The sequence below is a fragment of the Grampus griseus genome (genome assembly GCF_964374135.1).
Source record: "Grampus griseus genome assembly, chromosome: 3".
NCBI classification, from domain to species: domain Eukaryota; kingdom Metazoa; phylum Chordata; class Mammalia; order Artiodactyla; family Delphinidae; genus Grampus; species Grampus griseus.
This window is the reverse complement of record NC_139019.1, coordinates 169,585,839-169,597,772: the sequence shown is the minus strand read 5'-3', so window position 1 is coordinate 169,597,772 and position 11,934 is coordinate 169,585,839. Positions and strand designations below refer to the sequence as shown.

General features: G+C 44.0%; 1 long non-coding RNA gene across 1 annotated transcript; it reads left to right on the top strand.

Moving 5' to 3' along the window:
* Window positions 1-138: 138 nt before the first annotated feature.
* Window positions 139-8,501, top strand: LOC309819676. Its single transcript, XR_014296453.1, has 3 exons — window positions 139-265; window positions 7,974-8,037; window positions 8,156-8,501. It is a non-coding gene; the product is annotated as an uncharacterized lncRNA (long non-coding RNA).
* Window positions 8,502-11,934: the final 3,433 nt, after the last annotated feature.

The window sequence follows — 11,934 nt, the reverse complement described above, 5'->3', positions numbered from 1 at the left end:
CCGGGCCCCGCCCCTCACCCCGACGCGTGCGCACCAGCCTGAGGCCGCCTCCTCGAAGGGAAAAGGGGAGGATACCGACTCTAGGCGACGCATGGAGCATGCGCACTCGCTCGTCTCCCACCGAGCGTGTGCGCATGTGCCTGGGGCGCCAGGAGGGCGTTCGGGAGAGGCAGGGCGAGAGCGAGGACGCGGTGGGCAGGTGTGCGTGAGGGAGACGTCAGACCCTTAGAGCCTTGCAGGTGCCGGACTGGGAATACATCACCCGGTAAAATCCTCAAAAGTTGTGGGAGGGGCTCCCCTGGTGGCGCAGTGGTTGGGAGTCCTCCTGTCGATGCAGTGTACACGGGTTCGTGCCCCGGTCCGGGAAGATGCCTCATGCCGCGGAGCGGCTGGGCCTGTGAGCCATGGCCACTGAGCCTGCGCATCCGGAGCCTGTGCTCCGCTACGGGAGAGGCCGCAACAGTGAGAGGCCCGCGTACCGCAAAAAAAAAAAAAAAAAAAAAAGTGGGAGACTTAAGTTGACCTCAGAGTCAAAGGCTTTTTGCCAGTTATGGACACACACACACACACACCCACACACATACACATACATAATATCAATTACCATCATTCTTTCACGAAAGAGAGGTCATTTAAAAAGTTGTTGTTGTAAGTATATGTAACATAAAATTTACCATTTTACCATTTGTAAGTGCACAGCTCAGTGGCATTAAGTACATTCACACGGTTTGGCAACCATCCCCACTATCCATCTCCAGAACTTTCTCATCCTCCCAAACTGAAACTCTGTCCCCATGAAACACTGACTCCCCATTCTACTCCCCCAGACTACCACTACTTTCTGCCTCTATGAATTCAACTCCTCTAGGGACCTCATATAAAGTGGAATCATACAATATTTGTCCTTTTGTGACTGTCTTATTTCACTCAACATAGTGTCCTCAAGGTTCATCCATGTTGTGGCGTGTGTCAGAATTTCGTTCCTTTTTAAGGCTGAATAATATTCCTCTGTATGGTTGGACCATGTTTTGTTTATCCGTTTACCCACTGATGGACATTTGGGTGTTTCCACCTTTTGGCTGTGATGAATAGTGCTACTATGAATATGGGTGTACCAATCCTGCTTGCAATTTTTTTGGATATCTACTTAGAAGCGGAATTGCTGGATTATATGGTGTTTCTATGTTTAATTATTTTCAGGGATCATACTGTTTTCCACAGCGGCTACACCATTTTATGAGAAAGGTCATTTTTAACACCAATTTAAAAAAAAAACAAAGGAGGCAGTATATGGCACTGAATAAAGGCACAGCCATTTAAATGGGAAAAAGTTGGCTTCATGAAAAACTCACCACATTGCTTTTTTTGGCTCACATCTATGAGCACCTGTGTGCATTTCATGGTAGGGTGCATCTTCACGTGGGAAAAAACAGAGAGAGGAAGATTCAGTCCACCTCTTCTAGGTTCAGCCCAGGTCCCCTGGTCCCCCTGGCTCAGCCCTGCCCACTTCCTGTCCAGCCTCCCTGCAGTCATTCTTTTAACAGTTAATTTGCAAGCCTTTTAGGTGCTAGACCCGCGCTGGGCACTGAGAGATACAATGTTTAAAAAAATAGCTACATAATCTAAATATACATAATTGCAAAATGTGACAATGGTCTAAAAATGCAAAGTTGTAACCATAGCTCTCCCCTGATGAAAACTGCTCCCAGACACTGCCTGCCCCTCCACTTTTACAATCTGAGCTGTGTTTGTTTTGCCTCTCACTGCTCCCAGTCGCTCATCCAAAATTCAGAAGAATGCTCATCTAGCCTCAAATAATGCCATGACCTTTCCCAGATCTGGGCGTTTCCAATGTCTTTCTGTTCTGCAAAATGATTTCTCTATGATTTTATTTTATTTTAGGCTATATATACATATAGTCTTTTTTATTGAGCTGTAACTCACATGTAATAAACGCACAGTTCTTGAATGTTCAATTCCTTAAGCTTTTATAACTGTATACACCCATGAAACCATTCCCGGAAACAAGATGCAGAACATTTCCATCACTCCAGAAAGTTTTCTAGGTGTCCTATTCAGTTAATCCCCCTTGCCCCAAGCAGCAGTGGTGTGCTGGTAAATGTTTAACGATGGGCTTGTGAAACGAGAGATTTAGAGAGAGAGAGAGAGAGAGAGAGAGAGAGACAGAGAGAGAGAGAGAGAGAGAGGCTGGTTTGTAATTTGTAGTACTTGTCCTTTTCTGTGGTGTATATATTCCCACCGAGACTTATTTCCATCTACCATGAAGTTGGAAAGGATAGTAACAATAGGCACCTATGAGCCAAGACAAGCTGGCTGCAGCCCCCTACTCCCCTACAGGCACCCTAGATTCTGATTTCTATCTCCAGAGATTAGTTTTGCATATTCTAGAGCTTCGTGGAAATGGAATTGTACAGTATGTACTCTTGTGCCCAACTTCTTTTGCTCAGCAAAATATTTTGGCCATTCATCCATATGATTGCATGTAACAGTAATTTGGTTTTTTCCTTGCTGTATGTATGATATTCCATCGTGTGTATCTGGGGGACTGCCCTTCATGTAGACCAATCAGTTCTTTTTTTTTTATTGAAATATAGTCAATTTACAATGTTTCAGGTGTACAACAAAGTGATTCAGTTATGTATATATTATATATTTTTCAGATTCTTTTCCATTATAGGTTATTAAATGATATTGAATATAGTTCCCTGTACTATACAATAGGTCCTTGTTGTTTATTTTATGTATAGTGGTGTGTATCTGTCAATCACAAATTCCTAATTTATCTCCTCCCTTTCCCCTTTGGTAACCATAAGTTTGTTTTCTATGTCTGTGAGCCTGTTTCTGTGTTGTAAAGAGGTTCATTTGTATCATTATTTTTAGATTTCACATATATGTGACATACGATATTTGTCTTTGTCTGACTTAGTATAATAATAATCTCTAGGTCCATCCATGTTGCTGTAAATGGCATTATTTCATTCTTTTTTTTTTTTATGGCTGAGTTAAATTAGTTCTTGAGGAGGATCAAGGGATCAAATCTTTTCTAATGAGCAGAATTTTCTCCTCGATTCCTAGTTGGGGGCTCAGCATACATTAAATCTGATTCTCCCTGTTCCTTCCAGTTCCCTATTCCTTGGAATTCCCAATACACCCTGCTTGTTTCTGGCGTATGGCTCTCGCTGCATTCTGATTCCCTTCCCTGCTCTCTTATTCTATCTTCCCGTCTAGTTATGAACATTTTGAAGGCAAGGAAGCTGTTGGATTTGTCTCTTTCTCTTCCAGTCCACCTCCTTGGATAGTGGAAGCCTCCGAATATATGCTACTTGAATTAATGAAATGGGTGCTCCTGTCCTTGGGAGGCGAACTTCCTGCTAATCACCTGATGCTCGGCCCTTGTTATAGAACATAAGCTTTTATTGTTGAGATTACAGCAGACTTGCCCTCCAGCCCCTTCTCTATCTTGACCACAGAGTACATTTTTCTCTGTAACCTCACCCTGTTACCTATCTCTCTGCTTATCATTGGTTCCAATCACATCTTTCTTGATACATCTGTTCCCTGGTCCCAGAGATTTGGATCTCTCTGAAATCTCCCCCTCCCCATGGAAATTAGTTTCTAATGGCTTTGTTGATAGATTCAATTCAAAGTGGTGTTTATCTTACTCAGGAACAATTTAGGATTAATATCACATGTGTACACTCGGCCTATCTCGGAATGCACCCTGAACTTTATCTCTCTCACCTGGGCAATGTATTAACTGGAAGAACGGCTGACCTGACCCCTTTGCATACTGCAGTTGAGCTCTATCTAGACTACCTACAACCCAGCAATTCTACCCCTAGGCATATGCCCTTCTATAACCAGGAGACACGTATGCTAATGTTCTCTTTGGCAAAAATCTGGAAACAATACGAATATCCATTGATGGAAAAATATGTTCCAGTATAGTCCCCAAAGAAATATTAGGCAGCAGTAAACTCACAAATGACAACAACAACGTAAAAAAGTCTTAGAAAGTTACAGAAGACTTTTGACGACACCATTTTTTTTTTGTTTTTTAGATTTTATTTAATTTTGGCTGCATTGGGTCTTTGTTGCTGTGTGCAGGTTTTCTCTAGTTGTGGTGAGCGGGGGCTACTCTTCGTTGCTGTGCGCAGGCTTCTCATTGTGGTGGCTTCTCTTGTTGCAGAGCACGGGCTCCAGGCACACAGGCTTCAGTAGCTGTGGCATATGGGCTCAGGAGTTGTGGCTCATGGGCTCTAGAGCGCAGGCTCAGTAGTTGAGGTGCATGGGCTTAGTTGCTCCGCAGCATGTGGGATCTTCCCGGACTAGGGCTCAAACCGGTGTCCCCTGAAATGGCAGGCGGATTCTTAACTGCTGCGCCACCAGGGAAGTCCCCATCACCTCAATTTTTTTTAAAAGTAAAAAGTATTTATACTCAAAACATCACATCCGAATTATATTTTGCTATTATGTGTGCTTTTTAATTTGCTTTGATTTTCACCTATTTTCATTGTTTTTGTTATTGTATCTGTTTGGTGGAAATATGATGGGGAGGTACTTTCTGTACTTTTTTAACTTTGTGTCATTGACATCACATTGGCAGATTGAAATGGTCCCTAGTGGGAGTATTTACACTCTGGAAATTGGCAAATGATACAAATGAGGGCTTGATTTATTGTGTTTTTGATTGCATAGAATGAGTCAGAAAATATTTTGGTAAAGGATCGGTCAATATTTTCTGCTTTGTGGGCCCTACATCTCTATTGCATGTCTGTACGGAGAGAGCAGCCACAGACCACACTAACCAAATGGGCATGGCCAGGTGCCAATAAAACTTTATTTACATAAACAGGCAGAGGATCATAGCATGCCAACTCCTGGTTTAGGCTTTAAAAAGTGGTGGAGACATGCCGTGGAGCGGCTGGGACCGTGAGCCATGGCCGCTGAGCCTGCGCGTCCAGAGCCTGTGCTCCGCAACGGGAGAGGCCACAGCAGTGAGAGGCCCGCGTACCGCAAAAAAACAAACAAACAAACAAACAAAAATGGTGGAGAAAAGTTAATAATGCAGATTAAATGTCAAAATGTGTGTCTACTATTGTTAGGTTGTGACTAGCACACACACACAGAAATGGAAAGATATTTTCCAGTATTCAAAAACCGTTACATGATTCACCAAAGAAGACATTCACATTATTGATGAACAAGTGAAATTCCAACATACATCTTCACTTTCATGTTACTTATTAACATAAATGAAAAATATTGCCAACGTTCATGTCAGAACTACACTTGTTCCATTATTTGCCACCAGAGATTGGCTATGGATACAAGAGTTTGGCAAAAATCAACCAAAACCTATTCTGAGATTCAAGTGGCTATGTAGAATTTATAATACAGTATTGTATATGTGATTATTATTTGTAAATTGTGTCCTACACCTCCTTTATATTGTTAACATTTAAAAGTATATATTAGGGGGCTTCCCTGGTGGCACAGTGGTTGAGAGTCCGCCTGCCGATGCAGGGGACATGGGTTCGAGCCCTGGTCAGGGAAGATCCCACATGCCGCAGAGCAACTAAGCCCATGCGCCATAACTACTGAACCTGCTCTCTAGAGCCCGGGAGCCACAACTACTGAGCCCATGTGCCACAACTATTGAAGCCCATGAGCCTAGATCCCGTGCTCTGCAACAAGAGAAGCCACCACAATGAGAAGCCCATGCACCATAAAAAAGAGTAGCCCCCACTCGCCGCAACTAGAGAAAGCTCACGTGCATCAACGAAGACCCAAGGCAGCCAAAAAATATAAAATAAATAATAATAAATATATATATTATATAATGCATGTATATTATATACGTGTAATGTATATTCGACATATAGATATGTCTGCAGTGCACGTATATTATACACATGTATATTCGACATATAGAGATGTCTGCAATGCATGTATATTATACACATGTAATGTATATTCAACATATAGAGATGTCTGCAATGCATGTAGTTATACATGTATAATATATATTAGATATACAGAGATATCTAAATTCCCTTTCAAGAGAGCCGGTTGTTAAACACAGACCAACACACCACTACTTTTATACATTGGGGAGCTGAAATATTCCTCCACCAAAACGGTGTGTGTTCATTCAACTAACATTTATTGAGCGTCTACTCCCTGCCAGGCAGAAAGACCTACCCCAGGGGATATGGATATTCACTAATTACTTCATTCAACAGAAACGTCTGTGATCATTCCCTGCATCAGCTTCGATCCAGATACTTAGCTATTCAGAGAGAGAAAGGGCTATGGGGTTAAGCAAAAACTCAGGAAGTAGCAAATAAGTGGACAAAAGCACAGAGGCCCATCTCTGTGATGCCATCCCTAGAGGGATTTTTTTGTGTTTTTTGCTTGTTTGTTTTGTTTTTCTTTTCATTTTGTTGGTGGCCGCACCACCCGCGTCTTGAGAGATCTTTGTTCCCCAGCCAGGGATGGAACCTCAGACAGACCTGGGCAGTGAAAGTGCAGAGTCCTAACCACTGGACTGCCAAGGAATTCCTATCTCTTTCTTTCTTTCTTTCTTTCTTTCTTTCTTTCTTTCTTTCTTTCTTTCTTTCTTTCTTTCTTTCTTTCTTTCTTTCTTTCTTTCTTTCTTTCTTTCTTTCTTTCTTTCTTTCTTTCTTTCTTTCTTTCTTTCTTTCTTTCTTTCTTTCTTTCTTTCTTTCTTTCTTTCTTTCTTTTCTTCCTTTCTTTCTCTTTTTTCCTTCCTTCCTTTCTTTCTTTTCTTTCTCTCTTTTTCTTCCTTCCTTTCTTTCTTTCTTTCCCCCTCCTTCCCTCTTTCCTTCCTTTTTACCTCCTTTTATTATTTGATTATTTTTCTTGAGATATAATTGACATATAACATTATATTAGTTTCAGGTGTACAGCCTAATGATTTGGCTTATGTATATATTGAGAAACAATCACCACAACAAGACTAGTTAACATCCGTCACCACACATAGTTAACAAACACCTTTTTTTTTTCTTGTGATGAGAAATTTTAAGACCTCCTCTCTTTGCAACCTTCAAATATACAACACGGTACGATTACCTATAGTCACCATGCTGTACATTGTGTCCTCAGGACTCATTTTATAACTGGAAGTTTGTACCTTTTGACACCTTTCACCCATTTCTCGCCCCTCCCACTCCCACCCCTAGAGTTGTTTTTCTTTTTTAATGATGTTGTATCATGTCCTGAACAATGGATGGGCAAGATGATATCTATTTTACAGCTGTGCAAAAAGGGTCCATGCAGATGAACAAGAATTAGGAGGAATGTGGAAAAGGAGTTTGACTTGGGGCAGGGGTGGTTAATAGGTGAAATTTACTTTTTGCCTTCCCTTTATTTATTTATTTCATAGCACTGTTATTTAGTAAGAAACAGATAAGCATTGTCTTTTAAAATTTATTATTATTTTTTTAAATTGAGGCATCATGTATGTAATGCAAAATCCACCCTTCTAAAGTGTATGGGGACTTCCCTGGCGGTCCAGTGGTAAAGACTCCGTGCTTCCACTGCAGGGGACACGGGTTCGATCCCTGGCTGGGGAACTAAGATCCCGCATGCTGCGTGGCAAGGCCAAAAAATTATAAAAAAATATAGTGCACGGATCAGTGGTTTTTAGTATATTCACTGTGTTGTGCAACCCTCACTGCTATCTAGTTCCAGAACATTCCATCGCCCCAAAAGAAACCCCGTTCCCATTAGCCATTGCTCCCCAGCCCCTGGAAACTTGCTTTTCTGCCTCCAGTTTGCCCTCAGCTTCTGACTGTGCCCATAAATGTCTGCAGAAGGGATGAAGTCAAATGGAGTTTTGATGGGATGTCGTAATCACTTCGATCAAAGTCCCAAACTCAAGGTTTCTAGAGTGAGCGATGACTTTATTTTTTCTTTTTTTACAGGGGCAATTAAAAATCTCCGGGGCTTGGCAAGATCGGATGGTTGGGTGCAGATTTCTCTCTCAAGGTCAGTACCTCAGGTGACCTTCAGTTTATGAAGGTGTTTCTTCATCAGTCTGATTTCTTTCTTCCTTCCTTCTTTCTTTTTTTTTCTTCCTTTTTTTAATATTTGTTTATTTATTTAGGCTGCGCCGGATCTTAGTTGCAGCATGCCGAATCTTCGTTGCAGAATGCAGGGCCCTTTAGTTGTGGCATGCAGACTGTTAGTTGCGGCATACATGCGGGATATAGTTCCCCGACCAGGGATCAAACCTGGGACCCCTGCACTGGGAGCGCGGAGTCTTACCCGCTGGACCACCAGGGAAGTCCCCGGCAGTCTGACTTCTGTTTCCTGTAAAGCATCAGAAACATTGTTCAGATAATTCAGCAAAGGAGGAGTCCCTCAGAAACGTGGGGCCTTGGAAAACTCATCTCACCCCTCTGGGTCTCAGTTTCCCCTTTGGCAACACCATTTCCTCCTTTGACACGAGAGCAGGGCTCTGCAAACTTTTTCTGTAAAGGACCAGATAATAAATATTTTCGGTTCTGAGGGCCAGTCTCTGTCTCAAAAATATAGACAAATGGGTGTGGCCAGGTGACACTGACATTGGCATTTCATATCATTTTCAGTTAACAGAAAATATTCTTAAAACTTTTTCTCAACCAGTTAAAGAGTGTAAAATGCATTCTTGAAGACAATACAACAGCAGGTGGTGAGCTGGCTTTGGCCCATGGGCTGTGGTTTGCCAACCCCTGATCTAGGGCATCAGGACATTGGTTACACTTCGAGGCATTTGGGGTATAAGACGTGGCATGTTCCTCATAACTAAGTTAAGGCAAATCATTCATTCATTCAACAGCTACAGCAGTTCAAATTTTTATTGAACCCCTACTCTGTTCCAAGCTCTCATGGAGCTCACAGTCTGATAGGGAGAAATAGGCCACAAACAAATAAAAAACAGTATGTCCCATTTCAGCAAGTGCCGCGGAAGAAAAATAGCGAATGCAAGAGAAGAGGAAACACAGAAGCTGGGAATAGGGCAAAAGTCACAGTTTTAGGGCTTCCCTGGTGGCGCAGTGGTTGAGAGTCCGCCTGCCGATGCAGGGGACACTGGTTCATGCCCTGGTCCGGGAGGATCCCACATGCCTCGGAGTGGCTGGGCCCGTGGACCATGGCCGCTGGGCCTGCGCGTCTGGAGCCTGTGCTCCACAACGGGAGGGGCCACGGCGGTGAGAGCCCCGCGTACCGCCCAAAAAAAAAAAAAAGTCACAGTTTTAAATAGGATGTCAGGGACTTCCCTGGGGGTGCAGTGGTTAAGAATCCACGCTCCCAATGCAGGGGGCCCGGGTTTCATCCCTGGTCAGGGAACTACGTCCCACATGCATGCTGCGACTAAGGAGCCCGTGAGCCTCAATTAAGACCCGGCACAACCAAATAAATAAATAGGATGTCAGGGACGGTCTCATTGAGAAGGTGACATTTGGCAAAAGCAGAAAAAGTTGGGAGTGTGCTCCATCGAGATCTGGAAGAAGGGTTCTGAGGCAGATGACACAGCCAGTGCAAAGGTCCTGGGGCAGGACCGCACCTGGCATGTTGGAGGGACAGCCAGGAGGCCCGGGTGCCTGGAGCAGAGTGAGACAGAGTGGATAAGACTGCTGATGGATGGATGTGGGGTGTGAGGGAAAGAGAAAACTCAAGGACAACCCAACGTTTTGACCTTGAGCACTGGAAGGCTGGAGCTTCCGTTTAGTGAGACAGGAAGGGCAGCGGGAGGAGCACATTTGGGGGAATGGCGGGTGCTCAGTCAGCCACATTGAATTTGGGAGGCTTGTGAGACGCCCGCATGGAGATGGCAAAAGGCAGTTGGATATACAGGCCATTTGCCAACCTTAAGCAGTTAACCCTGAAAACAAGGTCAGACTTCTAGAAATGACAGGCATAGCAGAAGCACTTGCTGCATTTGCAGTAGGGATTAAGCTAGTTTTTGTTTGTTTGTTTGTTTTGTTTTTGGCCATGCCCCACTGGCATGTTGGATCTTAGTTCCCGGAGGAGGGATCGAACCCGGACCCCCTGCAGTGGAAACAGGGAGTCTTAACCACTGGACCGCCAGGGAAGTCCCTAAGCTAGTTCATTTTGAATCTAATAACTCACATCTGATATCTTGGAGAGGTGGTACTGGACTTTATAAATAATCACAGCTTTTGGGGGGGAAAAGGTCCAAGCATTATTCTAATATTTGAGAAGGAATGGGTAACGTCTTACGACATCAGGCAAATATTTGATAAATATTTGATGGGGAAAATGAATGAATAAATGAGTGATGAAGGAAGGAAGGCTCTGAAAATGAGTGATTTGTCTTCCCAAAAGTCCCTGGCACAGCTGGCATGGATGCCCTCTCCCAGGAGGACTATCTTCCTTTCTGACTGCCATGCTGCTGATGCTCTGCTCACATCCCAAAGCGCAATGGTTACACCTTCCGTCTCGTGATCCACACAGAAAATCCCTAATTTGTAGCATCTGCTGATTCCTGAGGTGTAAATGCCCCAACCTTGGCCAATTTCAATCTACCTGCGTGATGTCATTGAATCTCACCAGCCAGAGGAAGCCAGCTCCAGCTCACCACTGTACCTGAGTCTTTTCGGGCCTTGGACCCAACATCATCTCTTAGCCTGAGCATATATATTACCTATCTCCTCTGTCCTTCTATGTCTTCAGTGTGAAATACCAGCCAGTTCCTGCAGATGTTGGATGAAATTATGTGGATCAAAATACTTCAGGAGAGGGACTTCCCTGGTGGTCCAGCGGTTAAGATTCTGCGCTTCCAGTGCAGGGGGGCGAGGGTTCGATTCCTGGTCAGGGAACTAGATCCCTCATGCCGCAACTAAAGATCCCTCATGCTGAAAGTAAATATCCCGCACGCCACAACCAAGATCCTGCATGCCCCAAGACCCGGTTTAGCCCAATAAATAAATAAATATTTTTAAACAACACTTTGGAGGGGCAAAGAATGGCATGCTACACAAATGCAAGGCGTACGTACAGATAAAAAGCACAAATTAAGAGGTGGTGTGTATACACACCAAGGGGCTTTGGAAAGTAACAAAGCTGTTCAAATTTGTCAACATCTTTGACAACGACTGAATGGGATTTAATTCATTGAGAGTCCTAGTGTGTAAAGCATGGTGGGAGAGTAGGATCATGGCCCCAGGATAGGGGAGTCCTGGAGACCTTGGCAGGGGGCAGGGGGAGGAATCAGGACAAGGAGGGGGCACAAAAATAACCTCCCACTCCTCCCCACTTCCCAGGAGACCTGGGTTTGGCGGGGAGGGAGGGCATGGGTGGGGCCGCCAGGGAAGGAGGTTGAGAAGGCAGTTGCTCGCGGGGTCCACTAGAGGGCGCCAGGGACTGAGAAGTTGACCGGTCTCCCCCAGCCTCAGGCCAGGCCTGGGTGGGAAGGGGAGGGGTCCACTGGGTGACGCTGGGCAGCTGTCTATAGAAGAGGACCTGGGGGCCTAAGTCTCTGAACATGGAATTCCAGAGTTGGGGGTTTGGAGGAGAGGGGTTGAAAAATTAGAGCAGGAGTCTGCAAAACAAATTTTAAAGGGCCACGTAGCAAATAGCTTAAACACAGCCCATCACAGTTAGTCAACTCTGCTCTTCTTGTCCCCAAACAGCCACAGACCATACAGTCCATAAATGGGCGTGCTGTGCGCCATGGAATTTTATTTTTTGAGGCTGAAATTTGAATTTCATGTAATTTTCCTGTGTCGCGAAATAATTTTTTCCTATATTTTTAACGTTTGGTTGTTTTTTTTTTAAGAAGATGTTGGGGGTAAGAGTTTATTTATTTATTTATTTATTTTTGGCTGTGTTGGGCCTTCATTTCTGTGTGAGGGCTTTCTCTAGTTGTGGCAAGCGGGGGCC